General features: G+C 36.2%; 1 pseudogene; it reads left to right on the top strand.

Annotated features, from left to right (window-relative positions):
- Window positions 1–5,023: 5,023 nt before the first annotated feature.
- On the top strand, window positions 5,024–8,344 carry LOC131660473 (uncharacterized; annotated as a pseudogene).
- Window positions 8,345–13,619: the final 5,275 nt, after the last annotated feature.

The raw sequence follows: 13,619 nt of genomic DNA, 5'->3' as shown, positions 1-13,619 counted from the left end.
CAAAGATGATATTCTGAAGAAGGATAAAAAGGAACGTCAGGCAAGGCTAAAAAGAAAGGCACAAGAAGATGAGGCTGAGAGAGCCAAGAAGTTGAGGGTCACCTATGATCCTGACAAGGTGGACTCTAAAGAACGAAGAGATAAAAGGATCAGAGATTCCTTTCGCAGAACCAGATCTTCTCCTTCTTCTGTACAAATCTCCAGAAATTTCTTTACTCCACCTCCTTCTGTCCCTAAACCATCTTTCCAATCACCTCCATCTGAACCAAAAGTAAACTTCACTCTACCAAATCCTTCTCCATCATCCTCCTCCTCTCCCATTCTAAACCCCACACCTTTAAGTATTCTTCCCCCAACTCCTTCTGATAAATCTCTCTCACCAATTCCCTTTACAAACACTCCATCCTCGTCTCAATCCATCATTTCTGATATTCCATCCTCATCAATCATTCTCTCAGATATCCCTTCTTCCTCATCCACCGTACTTCCAACTTCTATATCTCATCCCTTACCTATCGAAAATTCCGAACCTTACTGTCTTCTCTATCCTGACTACAAATTCACCTTCAATCCGCCTGAACCTGAACCCTATACCTTCCTGGAACTTTTCAGACTTGAGGTGATTAGCAGTCTAGACCTTCTGAAGGATGCATTCCTAAATGGTCTGGATGATGTTTCTACAAGAAATCTCTGGAGAAGATTTCGCAAGGATTTTCAAGTAGAAGCAATAGCAGTACAGAAAAGACTAGTGGCTGCTGCCCCTGGTTACCCTGGTTACCTTCTGGAGGGAGATAATGGTATATACTACCATCCTCTCAGAAATTGTGTTGCTGCTGAGGAGAAGCCCTTTGTGGATGAGATGGAACAATTAAGACTCGCTGCTGCATTGGAAGCAAATCCTTGCAGGGAGATTGTGGTTTGGATACCTCAATATCCTGTTCTGCTCGGAGATTTCAAGACTCTCTTTGACTATCTGAGGGAAAACCCGTCTGAGAAAGATCCAAACTTGGTCATTCCAGAAGTTGTTGACCCACCAGTAGTTGAAGGTCCTTCTGCTCCCAGGAATCTAGCTGCCATTCTTCAGGCACTTGAGAATGGAGACTCGGAAATTCCTGCTGCAGAATATGGAGATGCTTCTATGCAAGAAGCAGATGCTGAAGATCATGTTGCTAAAACTGTCCCTGTTGAGGAAATTCCTGCAAATGATCTATCTATGGAAGCTGCAGATCAACATGCCATTCCTGTGGTTGAAAGCGGTGAAGCTTCTTCTGGTGAATCTTCTCGTCTTGCAAGGACTCTAGAAGAAATTCAGAAGAGACAGGATGAGCAAAGCTCACTCAATGATCAGTATAGCGCTTTCATGGTGAGGCAAGAAGGACACAACAATATGGTTCAAGAGATGCTGACCAAGATCTTGTCAAGACTAGGGCCATCTTAGATTGAGTCTGTGTTGTTTCTTTCTTCTCGTTGCATCTGTCTTTGTGCATCTGATCTTTCTTATCTTCATGTACTTCTGTACCTGCTGGTTGAACTTCAATGAAATCATCTTCTTCCTTCGTGTGTTTCGTTTTGTTTGTCTCTGAATCTTTTTTGCTTTTTGATGATATGACAAAAAGGGGGAGAAGATAAATGATAAATGATTTGATTTAATCAGTTGCTTTTACTAACAAGAACTGCAAGTTCTATATGGTTTAAGTGTTTTGCAGGTATACTGAAGAGAATCTTCAAAGCAAACACAAGAAGCAAAACCATGGAAACTGAAGCAAGCCGAGTGCTGTCAAGCTTCAGAGATCAGAAGCAAGAAAGAAGAATGAATCAGAAGCACTGATAATAGAATTTGAATATCATTGTCTATCCTGTTCTGACAAAATTCTATTTGCTCTGATACATATAATGTTATGGCTCTGATACATATAATGTGTTCAAACATACATTTTATGTTCTAACTCGTTCATGCTGACTTTTGTCGTTTAGTTTTTGTTCTGTAACATTTCAGGATGTAGAGATGCTCTGATGATGCTCTGGTACATTCAACAATGTTCTGATACAAATCTAGCATGAAGTGATGATTGGTAGACATTCAAAGTTCTGAAGCTATCCGAGGGAAGCAGAAATCAGAAGATGTGAATGTTCTAAAAGATCCAGAAAACTCAAGTTCTGAAGCTGTCCTGAATGGAAGCAGAAATCAGGAGCTGTGAATGTTCTGAAGATCAAAGAAATTCAAGTTCTGAAGCTGTCCTGAATGGAAGCAGAAGTCAGAAGCTGTGAATGTTCTGAAGACCAAAGAAATTCAAGTTCTGAAGCTGTCCACGATGGAAGCAGGAATCAGAAGCTGTGAGTGTTCTAAGGATCTAAAGAAATTCAAGTTCTGAAGCTGTCCAATGGAAGCAGAAGTCAGAAGCTATGAATTCTCTGAAGGCAGAAGCTTATATGATCGTCTCTACCGAAATAATCAGGGAAGTCTTTTATCAAAGTTCTTCGAGTATTTATTTCAGGGGGAGATTATTTATCTCAGGGGGAGATTGTTAATCTCAGGGGGAGACATATTCATATGCTTATGCTATAGCTGTGTAATTTGTCTTTTGCCGTCTACTCTTTCTGATCGCAAATTCATATCATTTATATATGTTTTTGTCATCATCAAAAAGGGGGAGATTGTTAGAACAAGATTTGTTCTTATCAATTATCTTAGTTTTGATGATAACAATAATATGAATTTTGCTTAAGATAATATGGTACTCTAATCCAATGCAATTTCCCTTTCAGGAAATATATATAAAGAGTACGCATAATTCAGCGCTCAGAAGTTGTGTCTCAAATGGTTCAGCATGCAACATCAGAACATGGTCTGGCAAGACATCAGAAGATGGTCGAAGCAGAATCAGAACATGGCATCAGAAGAACATGAGATCAGAAGCACTGAAGATCAGAAGATGGTATCACGCAACAGAAGCACTTCAAGATCAGAAGATCAGAAGATGCTATGCACCAAGCTGTTTTGACTCTGATGATATTCAAACGTCGTATTCACAAACATCAGATCAGAAGGAAGTACAGGTGGCAGACTACGCTGACTGACAAAAGGAACGTTAAAGCTACTAAAGGCAACGTCAGTAGACACAGCGTGAACAAGGCTCGAGGTAGTTGACAAAAGCGTATAACATTAAATGCAATGCTGTACGGAACACGCAAAGCATTAAATGCACTCAACGGTCATCTTCTCAACGCCTATAAATATGAAGTTCTGATGAGAAGCAAGGTTAACCCATTCTTAACAACTCTGAACGAAAATAAACTTGCTGAAACGCTATTCAATCAAAGCTCAGAATCTTCATCAACTCACTACATTGCTGTTGTAATATCTTAGTGAGATTAAGCTTAAACGATAAGAGAAATATCACAGTTTGTGATTATAGCTTTTAAGAAGCATTTGTAAACTCTTGAATAGATTACATTAAGTTGTAAGGAACTAGAGTGATCGTGTGATCAGTATACTCTAGGAAGTCTTAGCAGTTGGCTGAGCAGTTTGTAACTAGAGTGATCAGGTTGATCAGTAGACTCTAGAAAAGTCTTAGAAGTTGTCTAAGCAGTTGTTCCTGGAGTGATCAAGTTGTGATCAGAATACTCTAGAAGACTTAGTCGTGGACTAAGTGGAAAACCATTGTAATCCGTGCGATTAGTGGATTAAATCCTCGGGTTGAGGTAAATCATCTCTGCGGGGGTGGACTGGAGTAGCTTCGTTAACAGCGAACCAGGATAAAAATAATTGTGCAATTTATTTTTATCGTCCAAGATTTAAAGTCACACTTATTCAATCCCCCCCTTTCTAAGTGTTTTTCTATCCTTCACCAGTATCCGTTGATTTTTCCGTATGGTGAGGATGGCTATAGACCTGATGTAGCCCATAGGGACCTGCCTGTCAACGAAAACAACATCAGAAATAGGCTCACGATTCGCGAATGGCTGGCCTTTCGCATTCAAACCAGATCAAAAGAAGCTAAGACTTTGTTATCTTCTAGAAGGCTGTTCCAGCAATTTCTGGTCGATGGTTACACTATGTTAGAGTCCGAGAAACTAGAATGGCTACGCAAAAATCAACCAAAGCTTCGAGTGTCCAAGTACAACTCTTTACATGAAGAGGGCGACCAAAGTCAAGCTCCAGGTTTAAGCATAGGTAAACGAGTGGTGTTGCCTTCGTCCTTTGTTGGCGGTCGTAGGTTTATGGATCAATTGTACTATGATGGAATGGCTATATGCAGTAAAGTTGGATTTCCAGATTTGTTTATTACTTTTACTTGTAACCCGAATTGGCCTGAGATTCAAAGGGTACTTGGTCCTCTTCATTTGAAGCCTCAAGATCGACCGGATATCATTTCTAGAATTTTCAAAAACAAATTTGATCAATTGCTTTCAGATTTGACCAAAAAAGGTGTTCTTGGCAAAGTGCTTGCTTGTAAGTTATTTATCCCCATATACTTTGTTTATATTATACTATTTCTAAGTGCAATTTTAAGTTTTGATGACATAGGAGTAAACGAACAGTTCTGCTTTATATTCTACTTTGAATTGATTATACTATTTCTAACAGTAATTTTAACTTTTGCATCCTCTTTCATTGGTAGATATGTACACCATTGAATTTCAAAAAAGAGGAATGCCTCATGCCCATATATTGATCTTCTTGCATCCTTCAAACAAATATCCAAGACCGGAAGACATTGACAAGATCATTAGTGCTGAAGTGCCCGATCCCGAAACACAACCTCGGCTGTACAATTTGGTCAAATCTCACATGGTTCATGGTCCTTGTGGTTTGGCAAATCTCAACTCACCTTGTATGAAAGATGGGAGGTGCACAAAGTTTTACCCTAAGAAATTCCAAAGTACAACTATAGTGGACCAAGAAGGCTACCCGGTTTATAGGAGAAGAAACACCATTCAAAAGAACGACATTATCTTTCATAGTGGTCATGTTGTTCCTCACAATCCAAGTTTGTTGTTGAAGTACGAAGCCCACATCAACATGGAATGGTGCAATCAAAATACTTCTATCAAATACCTTTTCAAATATATTAATAAAGGCTCCGATAGAATTTCGGCAATCATACAAGGCCAAGACAAAAACAATGTTGACGAGATCAAACAATATTTGGATTGTCGATACATCTCCCCAAGTGAAGCATGTTGGCGGATATTTTCTTATTCTATACATGGCAGAAAACCAGCTGTAGAAAGATTGTTTTTTCACATGGAAGGTGAAAACTCCGTGTACTACAAAGACTACGAGCAGGTTGGTGATGTGTTGCTCAAACCAAGTGTAACGGAGTCCATGTTTACGGCTTGGTTTGAGGCTAACAAAACTTATGAGGAAGCAAGATTACTAACTTATGGTGACTTTGTTTCTAAATTTGTTTATCATAAACGAAGTCTAAGTTGGAAACCAAGGAAGCGAGGGTATACCATTGGTCGACTGATTTGGGTTCCGCAATCCACTGGCGAGTTGTTTTATTTAAGGATGATGCTTACTGTCAAGAAAGTTCCGTTATACTATCAAGACATCAAAACGGTTGACAGTAAGAAGTGCAAAAATTTTAGAGATGCGTGCTTTGCGATGGGATTTTTACAAGATGATCGTGAATTTGTCGAGGCAATCAAAGAGGCGCATCTTTGGGGGTCGGGTCCTTTTTTACGCAAACTATTGGTGACAATGTTACTTTCGGCATCCATGAATATGACCTGAACATGTTTGGAGAAAGACTTGGAGATATTTATCGGATGGCATTCTTTATGATCAACGATTATTGGCAAGAGATCAAGGTATTTTATCTTACTATATTTGTGGTATTTTTTCATTATTTGCCTTGCTGTTACAAATGATAGTAATACTGTCCATAGTTAGTAATAGGAATATTGTCCATAGTTTGGAATACAAATCCAGTTCTGTAAACTCATATACAATCACGTTATAAAATTCAAATGATAGTAATATTGTCCATTGTTAGTAAAAGGTATCCAGTTCTGTTTTGGAACTCACGAATTGCGGATTCAGCAACATTTAGAAACAATTAATTATAGGAAACTTAGTTACAATACACCTTGTTGGCACCCATGCTATTTAAAATATGCTTCATAGTTATATTGAATTTTCAAGCTCGGTGCATTATATATAGCTCATGTCATAGAAGGTGTTGTTACAAATTTCTGATGTTATAAATTTTTTGACTATTTCCAAAGATATATGCTAAGGTCTAAGAAAATATAATGCTAATATTTTTTCAAATAGGTTCATTATTTATACATTAGAGGTTTTATATACATATCACTTTTGATCTTTCAACACCGATACGGTTTTAATAGTTATAATCCACAAGGTTCTGTATGTGCAATATGAACTTATAGGTTTTAATAGTTAATATTTCCAAATATTTGCAGAATGGTCATAAAATTGTATTACTTCCCTTTTTTTATCATAGGTTTGACAATGAGCGATGCCGAGCTAAAGGAACGGACATTGATGGCTATTGAAACACTATTGCAAAATAATAATTGTAGTTTGAAGGACTTCAAACCAATGCCAGTTCCAAAAGAGGATGTCGTTTTCTTTACAGGAAATAGATTACTTTATGATGAACGTCAATATGATGTTGTTGAACAACAACAAATTTTTGAACATTTGTCCGCTTCTCTTACAGGTAATATGACTCTCTTATTACAACAATTTTGAATAGTTCAACTCTTCAATTTTATTAACAAATCTGTTTGGAAACATATCTTATACATAGATGAACAAAGGAGAATTTTTGAGGAAATCATGGATGCTGTAGAGAAGCAACAAGGTGGTGTTTTTTTCTGTATGGCTACGGTGGGACTGGTAAGACCTTTATGTGGAAAACTTTATCAGCAGCACTTAGGTCTAAGAAAAAAATTGTCTTGCCTGTTGCTTCAAGTGGGATTGCAAGTTTGTTGTTACCAGGTGGAAGAACAGCTCATTCTAGATTTAAGATTCCTGTTCCTACTTTAGAAAATTCTATTTGCAACATTGAAAAACAAGATGATCTTGCTGAGCTTCTAAAGATGACAAATTTAATTATATGGGATGAGGCTCCTATGGCTAATAAATTTTTCTTTGAATCTCTCGACAAATCCTTGAAAGATATTATGAGTGGAATCTCACATGCATCTAGGAAAGTTTTTGGTGGTAAGGTTGTTGTGTTTGGTGGTGACTTCAGACAAATTCTCCCAGTTATACCAAGAGGAACTAGATCATACATTATCCATGCAACAATAAATGCTTCTTATATTTGGGATCATTGTAAGGTCTTGAGGCTTACAAAGAACATGCGCTTGCAAACTGGTGATAATGCTTCTTCTACAGCTGATGACATAAGGAGCTTTTTTGAGTGGATTTTAAAAATTGGAGATGGGACCATGTGTGAGCCAAATGATGGTTATGCTGATATTTGTATTCCAGATGAGTTCTTAATTTCTAGCTTTTCTGATCCCATCAAGGCAATTGTGGAAGATACATACCCTGATCTCATTCATAATTATCTTGATTCCAATTATCTTCAAAGTCGTGCTATCTTAGCTTCAACAATTGAAGTTGTTGATGATATCAACCAATATATCACAAATCTTCTTCCAGGTATATAAATCAGACTTAGTTCATTTTGTTTAAGTTAATTGATAACACCTTTTGATATGTGTTGCAAAATTATGGTGCCCAATCATTGTAACAAAATATAGGTCTTTGGATTATGTTGTATGAGAAGAGAAATAATACTTTAGTAGTGATTCTATTGATAAATCTAATGCAACTAGCTTTGATGCATATGATCATGTGACACCCGAGTTCCTAAATGCTCTCAAAACTTCGGGATTGCCTAACCATTCAATCAAGTTGAAAGTTGGTGCCACTATTATGTTAATGCGCAATCTAGATCAGTCTGAAGGATTGTGCAATGGTACATGGCTAACTGTAACCAGGCTTGCTAATCATGTCATTGAAGCTAAGATCATTTCAGGAAAAAATATTGGTAACTTATTTTATATTCCTAGAATGTCTCTATCCCCCTCACAATCCCCATGGCCGTTTAAATTGGTAAGACGCCAGTTTCAAATTAATGTTTCCGTTGCTATGACTGTTAACAAATCTCAAGGGCAATCACTTGATAATGTTGGTTTGTATTTGCCTAAAGAAGTTTTTAGTCATGGACAATTATATGTGGCTATATCAAGAGTCAAATCGAAAAAGGGTTTAAGGATTCTTATTCATGACAAAGATAAACAACCTACGAGCTCTACCACCAATGTTGTATTCAAAGAAGTGTTTCATAACATTTGAAAAGGTCCAAATTTTATAAATATTATCTTATCATGCCATTAACAACATTTAATAAATATTTGTTGTTCTTTACATGCACATGTTTACTTATTTTTCGTTTTCTAACTATTTCAGGTCCAAACATTCACTTCATTTTTGAGATACATGTTGCAGCCAATGTTTTATTCAAACAACTGTTCCATAACATTTGAAAGGTCCAAGTTTTACAAATATTATCTTATCATGCCATTAACAACATTTAATAAATCTTTGTTGTACTTTACATGCACATGTTAACTTTATTTTCGTTTTTTATCTATTTAAGGTCCAAACATTCACCTCATTTTAGAGTTTCATGCTGCAGCCATATTTTTATTTCAACCAAACATGCAAAATAGTGTTGTGACATTATAGCTCCTTCATGTGTTATGACTTTATAAAAACAAATTATATCCTATTAGAAATATGATTTTGATTTGATAAAGTTATTGTTCCATTTGTTTTTTTTTTGAAAATTGGCATATCTTAAAAATATTACCCGTGCGGCAGCACGGGTTTGTTACTAGTAATTATTATAATAATATTCATTCTATTATTTTGCTAATAATAATTATTATAAAATAATTATTCTCCAACTACACTTCATATTCTCAACACACCTCAAGTCCAACTAATCTTTCACAAGACCTTAATTATTATAAATCTTAAGGCACCACTCCACACCAAAGCATCTAAATTCATTCCTTATAAATTCTAAGGCAACTACCCTTATCCCAAGTATCAAAATATCACGAAATCACAGATAACACAAACACTAACACATAAGCATCACGCTAAAATAATTAAATAAATAATTAGTCGAGAATTTGGGGTGTTACAACTCTCCCCCACTTAGAATATTTTAGTCCTCGAAAATTTATCCGATTCAACTACTCCAACTACTTATTCCATCCGACTAATCAACTATCATCTCCAAAAGGCAACCCCACGCATTCGCTGTGCACTCTGATTACTTGTAAAGTATCAACTCTGCCAAGTTTACTCCAACTTTCAATCACCAAAACCGACATAATAAATATTTCCGACTTAACTCTTTGAAAGTTCTGTTCCAACAGGTATTCTACGCTCTCGTAGTTACCGAATACTTCAAACTTAGATCCATAAGACAAAACTTCGGAACATTAAACATAAACATATATTTGTGTTCATTCATCAATGCACGAATACAAAGGTGATAAATGCAAATCATAGAGACCGACTAACAACTCTATGCAAATGCAATACGGTACCGACTCAATCATCTCAAGTTCATTCAGGAACTTATTGGAACCATCGTTCGTTACTTAATGTAACTCACCGTCGAGCATATGATGTTCATCCATTTCTCACACCCCACACGGGCACACAATGTTTATGGATTGCTCACAGCTCACATAGGCACACAATCCGATTGCTCACACCCCACATGGGCACACAATGATACGACGGATTCTCATTAGAATCACACAACGCAAGAATGTACATCATGATGCTTCACATGCAAAATGACTCAATACACTCTTGAAATGCATACATATTCACAATATATATTCATGCATTCATCTCATGCTATCACATATAATCCACATACATTCACATCAATTACGCCAAACTGCAACGAACTCATTCACAATTATTATGCATTTACCTTTAATTTAGACAATGCATTTATTTTCCAAAAGGCCACAATTCACAATGGATTCCACAATCTAGGATTCGCTCCATGAAGCTACCCATAACATATCGTATAACAACACACACAATCCTTTAAAAACAAGTATTGACAAATCAAATAATACACAAGCGCTTGGCTTGACTTCAACCAATTCAACATACATACTATACTAGTTGTCATGACATATCTATCCATCAATTATGATTCCGTCTACTATCAACAATAGATTAAGGGTGATCAGTTCCTCAATTTTCCAATAGACAGCCGATAACCATAACAGTGGCATAAATAATCATTACCCAATGACAATAACGTACTTCAACTTGTGCCCAAGTCCATAAGCATAATGTTCTGCCAATTCTCTAAGGTATACCAAAGTCTTCTTGGTTTCCTCAATTCCAACCTCGCCAATGATACAAAAACATTCAAAATCCAATACACATTCTTATACACGCTCGTAGTACCATACAATTATCAATTAAACATCCTTCTAACATCGGGAATTGCTACTACATCAAGTACAATCCAATTCGGTTCGCTCCAATTGCAACTTTCATCCAATTTAAGAAGTTAAACCACACTAACCAACCAATAGTCTTTCTTTTATTCTCATAACCTTTATAATCCACCTAATTTCACACTTAGCCTCATTCAATTCACAACTCAACATTATTACTATAATCATTACTATCTCAACATTACCATCTCATAACATCATTACTATAATCATTCTCATTCAACATAAATTGCATCTCTATGCATTTTTCAATACCGTCGCATTCCTACAGATACCAATGTTTCATCAATATTTTACATTCTTCTTCACCTTTTTAATTTTCAGCAAGAATCACCCAACTTCAAACACAATTATCTCTTCCAATACAGACCTCCCAAGCACAAAATTATATTCCAAAATGAAGGGAAATTCGTGTAGATTCCAGAACAACAAGAATCGCTCAAATCCGAGTTACAAGTAAAAAGTTATCATCCTTGCAATGGGACTGGTTCAGGATTCTCGTATGCAGAATTTTCCAAAAAGTAAGCATCAGACCCAAATATTAAAACGCACTTTTCTCCCTCTTCACAAACTTCCTAATGACAAATCTTATATGCAAATTATAGGGAATTCTATAAGCTTTCCAAAAGTTCGGAATCTCTTCAGTTTGAATCACAAGTAGAAAGTTATGCCCCTTTTACTGACAGCTGCTCCATAATTGCAAAATCATAATTTGAGATTGATGAACATAAGTTCCATCTCTCTCGCTTGCTTCTAAGATCTACCAACATCCTTTCTGTTCATCCTACTACGAAAATCACCCGACTATAATCCAACTATACTCAAGACATACCATCTACAAAATTAATCCTTCAACTATCATTTCCATTGGAATAATTCTTCATTCTCAATCAATTCACCGTCCGTAATCTACGCACATCTGAAACTCGACTGATACGAATTCATGAGTCCATACTCTCGCCGGTTCACAACAACATCGCTTCGATAACGTTTACACTCTTACCATTATCATCACCTTGAACCAACTTCTACATACTAACAACATGTCCGAGAGACAAACCTTTCAATTATTTCTTCCATTCGTTCAACTCTGACACTAACATCCCATGCAGTACCAACAAACAAATCTAGTTCTAAGAACAAGTGTAACCGCAACTTCACCCCTTTCCAACATTATCCTGTCACAATTAAATATGTTACAGATGCTGCAACCATTTTTATAACAAAGTTCATCTCGTTAGCTTTCTGACACTTCAAACGGAACTCAAATCGGATGTCCAGAACTCCAGTTATGAATTTTCGAAGTTTCATAACGATTCAGCAATTTTCCTGCGTTTTGCTTACGGAAATTCCGCTCCAAAACTCATCCTCTTCGAATCAATCACATTCTTAACATCCCCTTATCATATCTCTTCGCTTCCAAACTTCTTATAACTTGAACAATACATTTCATCGCCGAAGTTCGATTTCTGAAACATCACGATAGCAACTCTCTTTGCAAACTCGCAACTGAATCTCTTTCGAGAAGCAAGGCTTCTCCCCCACTTCGCTCAAACCAACTCCTACAACAAAACAAACAAGTACCGACAATGATTCACTCACATGTCGCGTACCAAGGGATAATACGCCGACAGTATTCAACTGTCGCGCAACTCAACTGACTCGACACTTGGCCGGACGGACCGACCTGCTCTGATACCACTATTGTAACACCCTTCTAAATACCCCGGAAAAAAACATAGTACAAAATCAGAGTTAAACATGAATAAAAGGGCGTCACAATTCATTCTAATAAAATTCTACCTTCATGGTCATTCTCTACCGAGAAACATCATTTGATTGGAATAAAATTCATGTTTATCACAGCGGAAATTAAACAAACTTTGGATAATTCTTAAAACCACATAAAATACTATTCATAAGGTCAAATACCTTAATTTCAAAAGAAATAATTATCCAAACAATCAAACTGAAATAATAGAGCATAAACAACTCTCAATCAAGCGTTCCCCAGTGTTACAAGTCTCAGAGCATGACACCGACACCTATTTATTAAAACTAAAAACATGACTTTACAAGCCATCCTCACCGATCGCTTAAGCCGCTACTTCAATCTGAAATCATCAAAGTAAGGGTGAGACTACATCATAAATTAAATAGCATTATAAATCGTCAGATATAGAATTCATAAGAAATTATCCACCCTACTTAGCATATTCAGATGTACCAATTCATACCAATCACAACACAAGCACAAGTCAATAGTATGCACCAATAACACAACACCATCATAACACCGGATTTCATCCTGACATGTCACGATTTATACAAAGACCATGCAGACTCTTATGCATGTGGTACCAAACATGGGCTAAACCCATCCAACTGATCTACTCATCATCGAGATACAATTTGTCATACCCCAAAATTTGCCCGATCAAATCTACGTCTATTAATTCATTAGGGGTATTAGAATAAGGGTTATGGGGTTTAACATTTCTATTGTTAAACTCATTCTCTTATAAATCGCTTTGAGTTAAAATAGGGGTGTAATCAACAGGTATTTGGGGCCAATCAGTTGGCCCAATTTATCCTTAGAAGGTTTGATTTCTTTTACAATAATTAATCAATATTTATTTTATTAAAATTAGGATTTAGTGTTATTATTAAACATTTGAAATAATATTATTATGGTTATTATCATTATTAGGCCTAGTATAATTAGTATTTTAATTTTATTCAGGGTCAATATTATAATAGGATTATTATAAATTTTGGTATAGTTTATTTTGGGTTATTAGGTTAATTGGGCACTAGGCCCAGTAGGAAAAAAAACCTAGTTTGTGCATTATAAAAAGAGAATGTTGTCAGCCAATTAGGGGATCCGGAAAAAAAAACAAGCAATCCTTATTTTATACACCTTTTTACCAATTTTTGTTGTGGACAATTACACTTTCTTTGACCGAAAACTTTTGTTTCTCTTCAATCACTCACTTGAAAAAACCACATTATGTAACATTCAGAGGCTTTTATGCTTTTCAAAGGAGACATCATACAAGTTCAAA

This window comes from Vicia villosa, linkage group LG1 (genome assembly GCF_029867415.1).
Source record: "Vicia villosa cultivar HV-30 ecotype Madison, WI linkage group LG1, Vvil1.0, whole genome shotgun sequence".
Classification (NCBI taxonomy): Eukaryota; Viridiplantae; Streptophyta; class Magnoliopsida; order Fabales; family Fabaceae; genus Vicia; species Vicia villosa.
This window is presented reverse-complemented; position numbering and strand designations above follow the sequence as displayed.